Raw genomic sequence first — 15,785 nt, forward strand, 5'->3', positions numbered from 1 at the left:
TTGTAGCAGTTCAAAATTTCCCCTAAATGATGGTCATATGACTATCAAATTTAGGCTCAGGAATTGATGATGTCAGCGTACCCTAGCACTATGATGATGTTAGCATGACATCATGATGATGTCACCTTGTATAGAACTGTACAAATTTTGTAGATGTGACTCTACAGAAATGACCTGTATACTGACTGGAGTACGGATTATTGTGTGCCTAGGATTTTGCAGACTGTTTGCTGATGTGGGTCCTACATGGAGGATAGTTTATCGAGTTTGATCTGGTAGCTTTCGAGAGTGTCGCATGGTCAAATGGCATTGTAGCATGTGGCGATCTATAGATGTTGCCACGTGTATTGGGGCTGCCACTGTGGCACAGGTGGGCAAGAAGACGTGGACATCAGAAAGGAAAGTCACAACCACTATAAAAATTGCACTATTGCCGAAGAGTGTAACACCACAGGTTGGGAACTGTCTCTCTGTGGGCATCGAAAAGTATTTTCGCGGGCACCAAACATGACTGGGTGGTGCTAAATTTTGGGATTAAAAATCCCACATTTTTGTGGTGGTAAACCCTTGACGGGTTTAAAAAAGATGAGTTGCAATTGTTAAATCATATTGTGAGGCTGTTGGATTGAGGGTCACTGCCGGTTGGTTGTTGCTCGAATATATGTGGAGACGGTCGGTGATGCCACTTGAATTGGATAGTAGGGTTGCCGAAAATGGATATGATGCCTACCGAATAAATAGATGCCACATAATATTCCTCCCAAATTATAGGGCCAGGGTGTCACTGCCTAGTTTTGCAAAAAAAAATCTCTGCTAGACCGATCAGGCACATTTTTTTCGAGCATTTATAGAGAATAAAATTATAGATTTGAGAAATAAATAAATAGATCTATTAAATGACCATACCCAAGTTGTGAATTGGTGCAGGGTGATACTGAAATCTAGGGAATATTTGCTGGAATTGGTGGAATATGGTGATATCAAAATTTATAGCTAATTTTCACAGAATCGACGTTTCAAATGCAATGGCGATGTCCGTTTTGGCTTGAGATGCTCCCAATTTCTACGGATTCTCCAGATCTGGGTCACGGTGTTGAAGCAATAATGGTCTCAAATGGTTATGTGAAGAGAATCTCTCTGAGCTCTGATACCATGTAAGAATTTGCCTTAGGGAAAAATTCACCCAAGACCAAGGAACTCAAACACAAGCACAATAGCAGACCAAAGAGAGTATGATCAAAATGATGACATATTCATTAAATATTGATCAAAAGTACACTAGGAGTACCTATTTATAAAGGCCTATGGAATGTTTCTAGAATGCATAGAAGTCAGCAACATAATAAGTCATACAACCAGGCACATGTCCACCAGATATGGGTTATCCTCCATTAAGCACAGGAGTAAGTGCGATGATGTGAGGATAACCCTACAAAGGTGTAGCACACAAATTAATGTTGTAGACAACATGTGCTAAAATGGGAGTGAAAATAATGATGTTGTCTACATGACAACTCAGTGAATGATGCAAACTCTAGTATTGTAGACATTATGTGCTGAATTAGAGTTTCTTACTCTAGTATTGTCAACATGACAACTCATGAGAGTATGCAAACTCGTAAGTGTCTCACCTAAATAAATAATAAGATAATGCAATATAGTAAAATAATGCATTAACCTAAGTAAACTTAAGTAAAGTGTAAATAGTAAATACTTATTGACACCAACAATAAGCCTAAGAAAGAAAGGTCCAATGTGCATATTGTAAAAGACTCGGTCATAATGAACATAGATTTTTGAAGAAACAAATTGATCACTTGACACATATTCTTGAGAAGAATAATATTAGTGTTCCTAAGTGTATCAAACAAAGTTCAAATAAAGGGTCTTACAAGGCAAAAGAAAACATCAAGGGGAAAGGAAAGGGCAAGGCCATTGTTGTAGTTGCTTCCTCACCATCCACTTAGGTTCTTGATTCAGGTGCTTTGCATTACGTAGCTTCATCTAAGGAAGAACTTGCATCCTTGGAGCCGTGTACTATGCCTTCTATTTTGATGGGTGATGACACTCCTGTTGAGGTGTGTGGGAGAGGGTCTGTTGATGTGGGGGATGGTACATTCCATGATGTTCTTTGCGTGCCTTCATTATCAACTAATCTCCTATCAGTATACAAAATAAATCACACAAGTTTAGGCAAGTAGGTTGAGTTCACACTTGATTTAGTGGAGATATGTGAGTTGCATAGTGATTCTACAGTTGTAGTTGGGAGAGTAGATCACCAGTCACAACTCTATTTGTTTTCACACTTTGTTCCTGATCCTCCTTCGACTATTTGGCTCACTCACTCTAAAGATGTGAGTAAATTATGGCATGAGCAGTTTGACCATCTTAACTTCCACTACTTGCATCAGCTCAACTAGTAGAGCATGGTCACAGGGTTGCCTTTAGTTCAGTTCTCAGGCAGTGTTTTCCAAGATTACATTCTTGGTAAACATCCTAAGAAAAAGTTTGAAAAAGGTAAGGCATGGAGAGCTTCACAGATACTAGAGTTAGTTCACAATGATTTGGCTGGTCCATTTCAACATCTTTCTTTCAGTAGGGCCCGATATATCCTCACATTCATTGATGAATTTTCTCGATATACTTGGATATACTTTCTCAAAAAGAAGTCAGAGGTGTTTGATCATTTTTAGGACTTCAAAATTTTTGTAGAGAAGCAATTTGGGAAAGCCATCAAAGTTTTGTGCACAAAGAATGGTAGTGAGTATGTCAACCATTAGTTTGAAATATTTTTCACTTCAGAGGGGATTGATTTGCAACATTCAGTTCCATACAATCCTTAGCAGAAAATTGTTGCAAAATAGAAGAATAGATCCTTGAAGGAAATGGCAAACTGTATGATTCACTCTAGATCTCTTGCACCGCAATATTGAGTAGAGGCCATTAACCATGCTTGTTATATCCAGAACTATGTTCCTCATTGAGCCTTGAAGGGAGTTACTTCTTTTAGAGCTTGGAGTAGTCGAAAACCATCAACTAAGCACTTTTGAGTTTTTGGTTCTCCTACATGGGCCCACATTCCTGCAGAGAAACGTAAGGCCTTGGATTTGCAGAGCAGACCTTGCATATTTGTAGGTTATCCTGATGGTGTGAAGGCTTATTGGTTGCTCCATCCTACTATACATGAGTTGTTCATTGAGATGAGTGTTCAGTTTGAGGAGGGATCTTCAAGCTCAATTTCTATCACTTCTCCAACTCCTACTTTGACATTGGAGTCACTTGGAATACATGATAGATCTTCTGATGAGTTAGATTCACTTAAGCAATTTTCCACCTCTACTTCCAATGCAAAGAGTGATTCAGAGGACTCACCTCCTTCCTCTCCTAGTCATCATTCAAAGGTTGATGATTCCCCTCTGGATTCTCCATCTTCCGGTCCACTTTGGGCTAGACAAACCTTGCAGTCTATAGGTGATTGGGTTGGGGATCCATCAGACACCAAGCATACTCATTCACAATTCCATGATACTCTACATGTCTTCATTGCTACTGCCTTAGATCCATAGTCCTTTCATGATGCTTCTGGTATTCTTGAGTGGGATATAGCTATGTAGGAAGAGTATAGTTCCTTGATGAAGAACCACTTGAGATCTTGTCTCTCTTCCTAAGGGAAGAAAACTTGTTCAATGTAAGTGGATCTATTAGACAAAATTTGCAACAGATGGGTCAGTTGACAAGCATAAGGCTCGCTTGGTCACCAAAGGATTCTCCCAGGTTCCTGGGATTGACTACTCTGAGACTTTTGTACCAATTGCCCAAATGAATTCCATTCGAATTGTTCTTGCCATTTTTGTAGCTAATCATTGGGAAGTACATCGAATGGATGTGAAGAGTGCTTATCTTCATAGTGACCTTCATGAGGGGATTTACATGGAGCAACCACATGACTTCCTTCAGGATTCTTCACTTGTGTGTTGTCTTCAGAAGTCTCTCTATGACCTCAAACAGGCTCCTCAAACTTGGTATGCCAAGATGAACTCCTTCCTTTTATCAGTTGGGCTCACTTGGTGCCATTCTGATCCTAATGTCTACATTCTGCAATAGGGTGGTTTGCTTCTATTTTTGGCTTTGTATGTTGATGAATTGCTGATCACATGAAGTTCTTCACCCACCATTAAGGCTGTCAAAGTTGCCCTTCGAGATAGTTTTTTGATGATTGACTTGGGCTTGTTGCATTACTTTCTCAGGATTGAGATCTTTTAGTTTCCTTTTGGGATCACCATCATACAGTCCAAGTATGCTCTAGATTTACTCTCGAGGTTTCATATGGCAGATTGTAAGCCTGCTCCGACTCCCTTCCTTTCTGGAGTCAAACTTGAGGCTTAGTGTACTTCTCCACTTGTTGATGGCACTTTGTATTGCCAACTTGTTGGGAGTCTCATTTATCTCACTCATACAAGACCCAACATCTCATATGCTATAGGCATGGTCTCTTGATTCATGTAGGAGCCTCATGAGCTGCACTGGAAAGCAGCCAAGTAGATCCTTCACTACATTCAGGGTTCTCATAGTTGTGGGATTTACTATGCAGCAGGTATTGAGCTTGATTTGGTGGGCTACATAGATTCAGATTGGGCGGTGATTCTCAGGATCACAAGTCTACTTTAGGTTACAACTTCTCACTTGGTTCATGTCCTATTTGTTGGTCAAGAAAAAAGCAGTCTGCTATTGCTCTATCTTCTACTGAGGTTGAGTCTCGGGGGGCTGTGAATGTCGCCACTGAGGCTATTTGGCTTCAACATCTTCTTATTGAGTTTGGTATCCAGATCAAATGACTATCAATCATATTTTGTGACAACCAAATTACCATTGAAATCTCACGGAATTCAGTCCATCATCAACGGACCAAACATATAGAGATCCACATGCACTACATCCAAGAGCTCATCCGTGGTCACACCATCTACCTTCGCTATTGTCCAACTTTTGAGCAGGTTGCTAATATCTTCACCAAACCCTTTATAGAGAGCAAGTTCCTTCATTTGCGAGCTTTGTTGGGGGTGCGGGATGCTTCATCTTTTGGGGAGGCCTCTTCCTCTCACTCGAAGTCCTGATTTTTTTTGGGGTCTCTTTTCTCTCTTTTGGGGGAATTTTGTGTACATGGGTACCTCATCAAGCCTAACTTGTCGAGACCCATTTCTACATCCACCTAAGCTTCTCTTATGGGGGGTGTTAGTGTAGTTTTTAAAATTTCCTAATGGGCTATTTATTTTTTCATAAATTGCTAGGTTTTTTCTACACTTTTAATAATCGCACTTAGGTTAATAAAGCATGTCTTATTAGGTGAGTGGTTTTGAGGTGTCACCTTCCTACATGTGAGTATCCATCAGCTATCTTGGGAAGATACTTTGCTATCTTTAGTCCGATAGATGGTTGCCCCTCATTGGTCGGTGTTGCCACCTCCTCCCTCTTCCTAGTCTATATAAGCATGCTACTTGACTTGCATTTGTAATCTCTTGCTTTTGCATCCTCTTAATGCTATTTTGCTTCTAGCATTTGCATTACTCTCTTGGAAACTAACTCTATGTTGCTATTTTGATTTTGTATCATTTGCATTCATAGTTTAGATATTTATTCTTTGCACTAGTTTTCTAGGTTATTAATCTTTTCAGATTCTAACATTTGGAAAATGGAAAATGGATGAATTTTATCAAGGACATACCAAGGGTAGCTAAGGATACAACCACAAAATTATTGACAACCTAAAAGAAAGAGGCCAACTCTAGAATGCAATCAAAATGACGCTCTATTTCCACTTGCATTTGAATAGTTAACATAATTAGCCTTCAACCTTCATTTGTATCTATTTGTGATTAGTTTTTGAATAGGAGTATCAATGGATTGTTTGATTTCAATCCTTTCAATGTCTTAGAATGTTTGTAGTAAACCAAGTCTTCATGATGTTAGGAACAATCTTAAAATCACGCAGGGACAAAAACTTGCACTTTTTCTCCTATCAATGTACCCCTTGCACCTGCTTCAGGGTGCAAAGTGCTAGTTATATGCTTCTCATCACCATAAAGTCATTCAAATAGAAAATAAGTCATAAATATGTAGATTTCACCCTACTTTACAAATAGTCAATTGTAAGTGCATCAACAAGCTTATCACCAAGAACAACTAAGTACATTTTAAACATCATTTTTCTTGTAATATCCATGATATATTATTCTATTCTCACTATTTTTATTTGTGGCTGAACCAAGATTTGGTAGAATACAATTTATGAATGGGGTGTGATTTGGTGATATGGAGAAAAGCAAAGCATTGCCGCCATTAATATTGGACAAAGTTGATAAATTCAAGCATTCAAAATAACGTGAAATGATTAAGTGCAAAATATGTCATCGTCTAACAATGGAACCTATTTTTAAAGTCGTTGAAGAGAGGAAATTATAGTACCTTATTACAATGGATTGTTTCTAATGGCCAGCGATCGTGATTATAGAAAAGAAAAGTGTATTAATGCTTGCTTACCAATTTATAGAAACCAATTTTTTTAATTGATTATAGGACAAGCGAGAAAGCGACAAAATCAAGGCATGATTTGTACTCCTTCATTTTGGAGTCTTTTTACATAGTTTTATAATACTACTTTGGTTGTCACAGTTGTACAAAGGAAAAAGACAAGAATAAGAAATCCAAAAATATTCTTAAAATGTGGAAAATCTAGCCATCTTTAGACGTGGTGTAAAGAAAAGAGGTTTAAGAATTTGATAATTTAATCACATTTAGAGGCTTCCAATGAAGAATCCAGACATGTGTTAATTATGATATTTTTGTTTCATGTGTTAATATTGTTCATTAAACTCTATTTAGTTATGATGTTTTTGTCTATTATGACTTTTCATACACGGTGGTATTTATTTTTGGAATTAAGAGAGATCTTTTTGAGATCTATATTAAGAAACTTCTATTTAGTGTATTTCACATTTTAGTTTTGAGAGAGATTTTGATTTCTATTAACAAATAAAACTTCTATTTGATGTATTGCACATCTTTACTTTGGGAGGGATTTTGATTACTATTAACATAAATGAAAATTTTGAATATATATATATATATATGATCAGAGGAGTTATAGTGGAGGTAAAGATAGTTTATATTTGAATTTGTTTAAATATGGTGATATGTTAAATGAATATAATAATTTTGAAGTTTGTAAGAAAAGAATTATAAGATATTTATTAAAAAGACTAGTATGAATTATTTTGTATTAAAAAAATATTTTTCTTCAAACAAATATTAATTGAAATGTAATTTATTTTTTATTTTATAACTTTTTTTTTGGTATCTTTTGAGTGCTTCTTAAATTACTTATATTATCTTATGATTTTCTAGACCTTGAATTTTTATATTCTTCTTATTAAATAACTCATCTAGAGTTACATTAAAGATACTGCAATTTTCTTGGGTCAAAATAGTTCTAACTTCTAAAACTAGTTGTTGAGGACATTGAGTTTTCTACCCATGTCACATCTTTTCTACTCAAATGAAACTTTTGTAATTTGGTCTGCAGTCCAATTTTAAATCCTTGATATCTTCGCCTATCATAATTTCGTCTGAACCTTCAATCAATCTTTTTGAGAGAGATGCATGATCAATGGCACTTGTTCTATTGTAGATATAACATGTAAATTTCCAATCATCTTTATCTATCTAAATCAACACAAAGGCACCACAAAAATTAAGCATTTCTACCAAATAACAATTACCGTCCTTGTTGTCATCTAAATATTTTGTTCATTAAATATTCATTTCTTATGTCAGCTAAATAATTTTGCTATCTATAAAAATAGTTGCAACCTAACCAATATATTCTTAATAACTCAAAGTTAGAAGTCCTAAGTTCTGTCTTTCCTAATTTTTATGTTTGATAAAATATTATAATTTGTCCATAACAATAGTTTAGTTTTATACATTACATTCTTTCTCTCATTTATGTGAATTTTTGGTGGTGAATAATAGCTCAAAGTCAGAAGTCCTAATTGAAATTGATCCCCTAATATTATATCCATTCTCACACAGAGAAAACTAGTTACAAACCTAACTAATATTTCTTGTTGTATATTAAATATTTCAAATGAGTTACTAGTCATTATGTCATTACTAGTCTATTAGAAACTGGTAGAAAAGAGATTAGAGACCTTATCACATGCACTAGAAGGTGTGGGAATTTTTTTATACTTTATTCTCATCTATACTAGATATTTGACAAAAGGAAGTTCACGTTTTACCAAGTTTTTATGTTGACACATACCTTTTAGAAAAGTCTATGAAGGCATATAACCCAAATAATTTTTATGTATAACACTAATTGTGTTAACAATTTTATCATTGATAAGGGGCCTCCTCCATATAATGTTCTTGTAAATCTAAAGCTTTCAATCTTCTAGAATTATTATCATTAGATATAAATATTATAGGCATAGATATGGTTATAATGCTAAATGGTTACCAGACTTTAGCTTCATAAATTATGGATAGATATCCAAAAAATCTTGACACAAAAGTTGGAGTTTATCGATGCAATGTAATTTGCCCCTATTTCAAGGATACACAAAATGACATGAACCAAGTAATGGAAATTTATTATAGACCCACTATATTAAAGGAATAATTAGTTCATTTCACCCTCATGTAGTACCTCTCCCATTTAATTTTTGTGTTATCCTGATGGATGTGACCTTGATGCTCTTGCTTTCTGAGTGATCATGTTAGGACCAATGAGTGGTCTACACCCTTGGGGTGATTTGATTTATGTTTTTGTATTGGTAGACTAATTATAATTTATGCATGATTTATGAGAATTATGATGTATTAGATGGTTTCATCGAGGTATGTGCCAATGGTCACCTGGATTGGTATGGTATCACAATGTTGTTATTAGTATCCTTGAGATATAAATAATGGTTGCACTATGTGACAATTTGGACTACTACACCTGATTTGGTTGCGATGGTAGTGTTGACTCATGTGTTTGATCATGTTGTTAGTGGCATTTTGACCATATTTATATAATGATGCTTTATGATGTTATTTGGTGTATTTTGCAGTTGATGTTATTTAGGATGATTTTCTAGGATTGGTAAATTATTAGGCCATATATGATGTTGAGAAATTTAATTATTATTTCCATTACTATATGCTTAGAATAATTAGAAAATGTTTCATCTATATTTGGGTATGAGATTATGGATTTTATTTGCATATGGGGATGCTCATTTGGATTATAGATTATCGTGCCTCTATGTTGTGGATATTTGTTCTCTAATTTCAGTTGACATATATGCACGACAGACTATAAATGACTTAATTTAAATTAATTATCATGTAATTATATGTTTTTATATTATATTATACCACTTCTATGTATGGATTTCCTATTGGTGCTAGTACGAAGTGGGAAGGGAGTTGTAGTTGCTTATGAGATCTACAAGCGATGTCCTATTCTTCTTCATGTGACTATGTGTCTTTATGAGCTTCAACTATTTATATATTTAGCATATGAACTTGATGTTTTTTGTTTACTAAATAGGTGCTAGATGCATTCACCCTAAATTCATGATCTAATTGGCTACCTATATCCTCGAAAATGGGCATCATGAGATAGTGACTTTGACCTTTCATGTTGAGCAAATGTCATCCTTGTATGGCCAATGTATTTGTAGATTTATTATTATGAACCCTCCAACAATTAGTAAATCCATATTTGTAATGCATTATGTGACTAGAAATATAAGCATGTTTGTGCATTTTGGGTTTTGCAATTATCACAAAAAATGTTAGTTAAAATATTGATTTAATTGATTTGAGAGATTCTATTCATTTATTTTAATTATTGAATAACTTTTTGTAGTTGAATTCCAAATATCTTGAATATGTTTATTTAAAGTTGGGAAGGGCCCAATTAACCTATTAAATGATTTAATAGACTGATTTGTAAGTCATTTTAATAAAAGTGCTTATATTAGGCATAAATGAGTTTGATTACTCACTTCTCACTTTAAAATTTCATGTTTGGAGGATTTTGCTCCAAAACACTATTGTGAGGATTTGCTATTTTTCTCATTGTCAAAGTTTGGCTTGTAATATATTTGCGACATTAGTCTTATTGCAAATCATCGGGTTTTCTCCATTTTGCCAAAGTTTTGAGTCAATTTTGTGAAGTTTTTAATTTCATTTTCCCTTCTTGGTTTTTACCAAATGTGTGAGGTAGAGCATCCCACCATTTTAAAATGTATTCATTATTTCAAATGAAATAAATTGCAATATGATTGTGGGTTGAGAATTAGCATTTCTTCACATTTGTGTTTAATTTCTACATCTAGTTGGGCAGGTGTGAGCATTTTATGTTTCCCCATGCGAGTTTTGAAATTTTTGGTAATCTTATGCTACTGGATTTTGCACATATGCCGAAAACTTGAATTTTTTTTTTTGGGAATTTGGACATGTTTTTGAAGTGGGTTTTTGATTTTATCAAATTCCAAGATGTTTAATTTTGGGTGGTTTTGGTGTCACCTTATTTTGTGTGTCATCCAATTTTTGTATGTCACCTTGTTTGGCTTTACTTGAATCTTGTGTTAGTAGTCTTTGCGACAAAGAGTAGGATTGCAGATGTCATAATGATTAGAGGCCATTCTGGGGTATTTTATATCTCAATCTGAAAGTGTTGTGAAGTTTTTGTTCTTGTGAGATTTTGACTATGAACTCGATTTGGGAATTTTATTAGACCCTTGGTAGTTTGACCACATTTTGGAAGTGGGTTTTTCATTTATGTTAAAATATGAGAAGTTAAAATTTTAGGCATTTTTATCTTGCCTCATTTTGTGTGCCACCCATATTTTTGTTAAAATTTTAGTAATGTATGTTTAGATAATGGAAACAAACTGTATTCCATGTTTTCTTTCATTTTGTGGATTTTCTTTGTGGAATTTGGGATTTGTTGTTGAATATGTACTCCTACCAAGATGTTTGGTTGAGTGAGTATTGTACTTGTATCATTTGTTGCATTTCCTAAATCCAACCCTTGCATTGGTATTATCATGATTATTTTGTAGATTTGGTTGTGTCCACCCACGATCACATGTGTGTGTATATGGTGAGATCTTGTGAGACTTGAACTCTAGGATTTAGAATGGTTGAGTGATTGCTCATTTGGGGGTTGGGTTGGGAACTTGCATTGCTTATGAGCACTCATCGTGTCACGAGAATGGGTATGTACGACATACGCATGGAGTGGCTTCTCTCATGTACACTCGCCTAAAAGTGGTCGATAAGGTAACATGAAGAGGTTTTAATAAGTGATAACCAAATTAAACAAATGGTATAATAAAAATTAATGCAAGATAAGAGAACACTTGTATGGTCATTGAGCACCCTAAGATCTAGTGTAAGGGTGTGGTGTTTGCACCCTTCTACGAAATTTGGTGTGAGGGTATAGTGTGAGGCCTCTTGTTGGAGTTGAGTTACCACACTGAGTACGAGGCCTCTTGTTGGAGTTGAGTTACCATACTAGGAATGAGGCCTCTCAAGGGAGTTGAGTTACCATACCAAGGTGGTTTGGCCTAGTACAAGCAAATTAATTATACTCCACTAGAGTACCTACATAGTTATCCTATAATGTGTCTAGCTAGAGACATGTGTATTGAATTGCCTTCATGATTATTGAGTTATTATGTCATGAAATTTATTGTGTATTTTTTATCCTTGTATGCATTTGTCTTATGTGGCTATCGTCAGGTTTCTATCTCCATGAGAATGACAAGGTGTGCCTAAGGATTACATGTTATTGGAAAGGATTACTACCTATACCACTACTGAGGATCAAAGAATAGGGGTGATCTTCTTCGAGTTATAGGATCTTGTCTTGACCTTCTCTCTCCTCTTGTCCTCTTGCTATTATTCAAGTATTCTTGATGTATGTTTTACTTATTGATTATGTAGTTACTTGATGCAAGTTGTATCTAGTATAATTGATGTTGTATTATCTTATGATGGATTAGAATTGTGCTTGAGAGGATAGTATGTTATATGGTGTTATTATATATTTTTGAAGTATTTATTATATGTTTTGGTACTCCTCGGTGTGGAGGTTTAATTTATGTTATGGTTTAGACTAACCTCTTGTCTTTAACTTGGTTACTTGGTTGTACCCCTTAAGAGCAATAATTTGTACAATAAAATAATAGTTTATGTTTCATTGTACACAATTAGGAGTTGTACCACACACCTTTTGGAGTTATATCATGTGATACTAGAGTTCATTGCTTATAGTTAGAGATTGTGTCATATGAAAATACTAGTTGTATTGTGTGTAGTTTAACCATATTATCATGTTCCTTCTAGAGTTTTATCCTACGATGCTAATAAAGACTTTTTTGGAGGATGCAACTTGGTGTATTAGATACCCTTTTGGGAGTTGCTTCTTCCAAATTAAAAATGAAACACCTATTAGATATTTTGGGTTTGATTCTTTGCTATCTCATTGTTGTTGTGTTTTAGCCTAGCAAATGAACTTGTATGACTTAATCATTGAGGAACTTGTATTTGGGGTTTAAAATGAACAACACTTCTATTGTTAATTTATGATTAATAGAATGACCATTATTTGGTTAATTTATCTAGATAAAATGTACACATTTGTAAGTAGTGAACACTTAGGGATCTTGGTTGGTTGGTTATGTCTTCTGTTGCAATCTTTTCATTGTTGTATGCATGTAATTATGTATTTCTATTAAAAAAAAAATTAGTCAATGTTTACCCTTGTTTCCAAGGATCTTCGAATGAGGAATTACATATGATATAAGAGCCCATGTTAACACATTAGGATCTCTCTATATATGTTGTTCGTATAATATATCTTTTGGATGAGTGATCACATGTGTTTAACTCCATGTTCTCATGACATCTTATTACTTGGATACCTACATGTGATGAACTTTCTTATCTAGTAGATGTGACTCAAGTAATGTGAGGAGAGGGAAGTGAATCTTATAGGTTTGTGCACTTCTCAAAGATGGATGATACCCTTGGTTGAGAACCTCATCAAAGACTTTAGACCATTTGGTTGGTATGTTGCTCTTGGATTTTGAGTATTTAGTGAACCTTGTGTGGTCCATGTATGTGGATTCCTTGGAAAATTTGGTCATGATGTTCCTTGGTATAGTAGGTTGTTCAATTTGTTAATGACAACATTTGAAGTTTGGTTGGAATTGATGTGCCTTAATATGGCTTATTTGCTTGTGTGGCCTCTTATTTGAAGTGGTTGATTGGTTTCCATGTTTAGCCTTGAGTTCCTATTGTGTTGCTCCTTATGGAGTATGATGCATTGCATTCTATGTGTTCTCTAGATTGAAAGTCAAGAAATGAATCGTATTTGTTATTTATTGACACCATGTTGTAGTACTAAAGTATTTCCTTTCATTGAGAATGACTATGTATTATAGCAATTGTAGAAAAGAAATGGTAAATTTTGAAATAAATAATGAAATTAATTGTAGTAATAGATCATTTGGGTTAATGAATCATGTCCCCAAATTGCATGTTTCTTAATCTTATGAAACGTTATGTAGTTATGATGCACTCAAAAAGTGTATATTCAATAGCATCAAGTGGACCTAGAAATTGTACCTCACGACCTTGTATGTTATAAATTGTTGCATTATAGGGAAACAAATAAAACAAATTACATTAAAAGTATAGTACTTTTGCATTCATAAGATAATATAGTTATGCATATGATGAGATCACTATTTGATGTGCATGAGCGTGTTCTCTAACATTGCTAGAATGATGTATCCTTAGCACTATGTAGAAATTACTCCCTTTTGAGCGGATATTATCAATTGTTGAATGTAAATGTAATTTGATTGATGCATTATTTTATTTCCTTCGTGAATCTTTCCATGTATTGTTTTAGTAACCTCCTTGGTTCGTCTAGTCATCAATTTTTTGCTATCTTTCTCTTAGTGACAACTCTTGCCTTGATTTATTGTTGAAATATTTGCATTTTTGTGATTAATTAATTGGAAGTGATACTTTTCCCATTTGGAATTTTTCCTTTTGTTTCATGGTGACTATTCTGTATATTCTCTATTGTTGGCTAGTTTTGTGTAGGTGACCCTATCATGTTTGTGACTCTATCATGCTTAATTTGCACCATTGATAGTATGTACAAGGGAGAATGTCATAGAGGACATACTGGTGTATTTTCTAATAGACATAGAGTTGTTAATGAGAATTTATTTTGCTTAAATTTTAATGAAATCTTACATTGTACATGAAAGAAGAAGAAAATTGATAAAAGTTATGTATTGTTAGAATGTTTACAATAACTAGGGGGGAGGTGAATCGATTATCCAAGGTCCAAATGTACCAATTGAACAAAAAACACTCAAACTACTTTAGATCTTAACATCCATTAGCTCGACCTTTATAGAAAACTTTCAATAACATCAACTAGTAGTCTACTATCCTAAATATAAAAAACCCACATAATGTAAACATTAATAATAAATCATCACAAATAACATCCACACAATTTTGACACTAGGGTTTCATGTGAAAACCCAATTTGGGAAAAACCACCAGTAATATGTCACCAGTATTTTCACTCTACTGAAATGATCTTTGTTAGAGGTTACAAAACACATGGTTAAATGTGACCTTGTTAAAGGATTTAATCACCCTATTAGGAATGGCCTTGTTAGAGGACTTAAAAATATTCCATAACAATACCAACTTGATTAAAGGATTTACATATGACTGTTGATCTCATTTTGGTTATGACAAGGCACTGACAAAACACTTAAGTCATTACTTAACAAAACTCTCTATGTGCCAAGTAAGTAGTATATGTCGAGCAATATACATAGTTAGTGCCAAACAGATGGTATGTGACGAGTCATTCAAGTGCCGAGAAAGACATATATGTCAAGTGATTCATATGCCAAATAAAATAGTGGATGCTAAGTCATTTAGGAATTGAGTTAAAACATTAAGGATATAGTGAATGCCAAGCATCAAAGATTTCAAGTGCCAAGTAAACTATTTTGGGCATAGTTGTTTGTAATGCCTCAAACTTTTATATAAACTATTTTGGGCATAGTTATTTGTAATGGCACAAAATCCTATGTAAAACATTTTTGGGATGACTTAAGGATTTTTTTAATGATTCTAGAAGATACATATGAATGTATATTGAGAAACCCTATGCAACACATACAACCAATTAGATTAAGGTTGTTCTAAGCGACAAAATGGGTGAATCACAATCATTGATTCCTATGTAACCTTAGTTCACCGAATTCTTCTTAAGAAGAGAGAGACCAAAAGAGTTTGTATGTGTGGATGAGAAGAGAAGGATGAATGCTAAGTAGAGAGAGAGAGAGAGAGAGAGAGAGAGAGAGAGCATTCATGGTGACTAAGGAGGTTGTGAGAGAAAAATGAATTGAAGAACTAGTTATAGAGAATAGAGCAGAGAAGTATACATTGGATTAGGAGGATCAAGTACACATAAGAAAATAGGAGCTATGATATCTAGTAGAGAGATGCTAACCAAAGGATCAAGGATGAGTCATTATAATAGGTGAATTAGTGAGAATCTCTTAACCAAGTAGTCCTAATAGGATTTTGTAAATCTTTTAACATGGTGCTTACCTTATTGTAAGTTGAAGTCCTCTAACCAAACACACTTTTAGTAGGGTGTTGAAATCCTTTAATAG

The 15,785-nt window shown here is 34.4% G+C and overlaps 1 pseudogene; it reads left to right on the plus strand.

Moving 5' to 3' along the window:
• Positions 1-316: 316 nt before the first annotated feature.
• Positions 317-15,785, plus strand: part of LOC149532680 (E3 ubiquitin-protein ligase APD2-like) — a 34,185-nt pseudogene continuing 18,716 nt past the window's right edge.

This window comes from Cupressus sempervirens, chromosome 10 (genome assembly GCF_028749045.1).
Source record: "Cupressus sempervirens isolate cs-2001-9-10 chromosome 10, ASM2874904v1, whole genome shotgun sequence".
Lineage (NCBI taxonomy): Eukaryota > Viridiplantae > Streptophyta > Pinopsida > Cupressales > Cupressaceae > Cupressus > Cupressus sempervirens.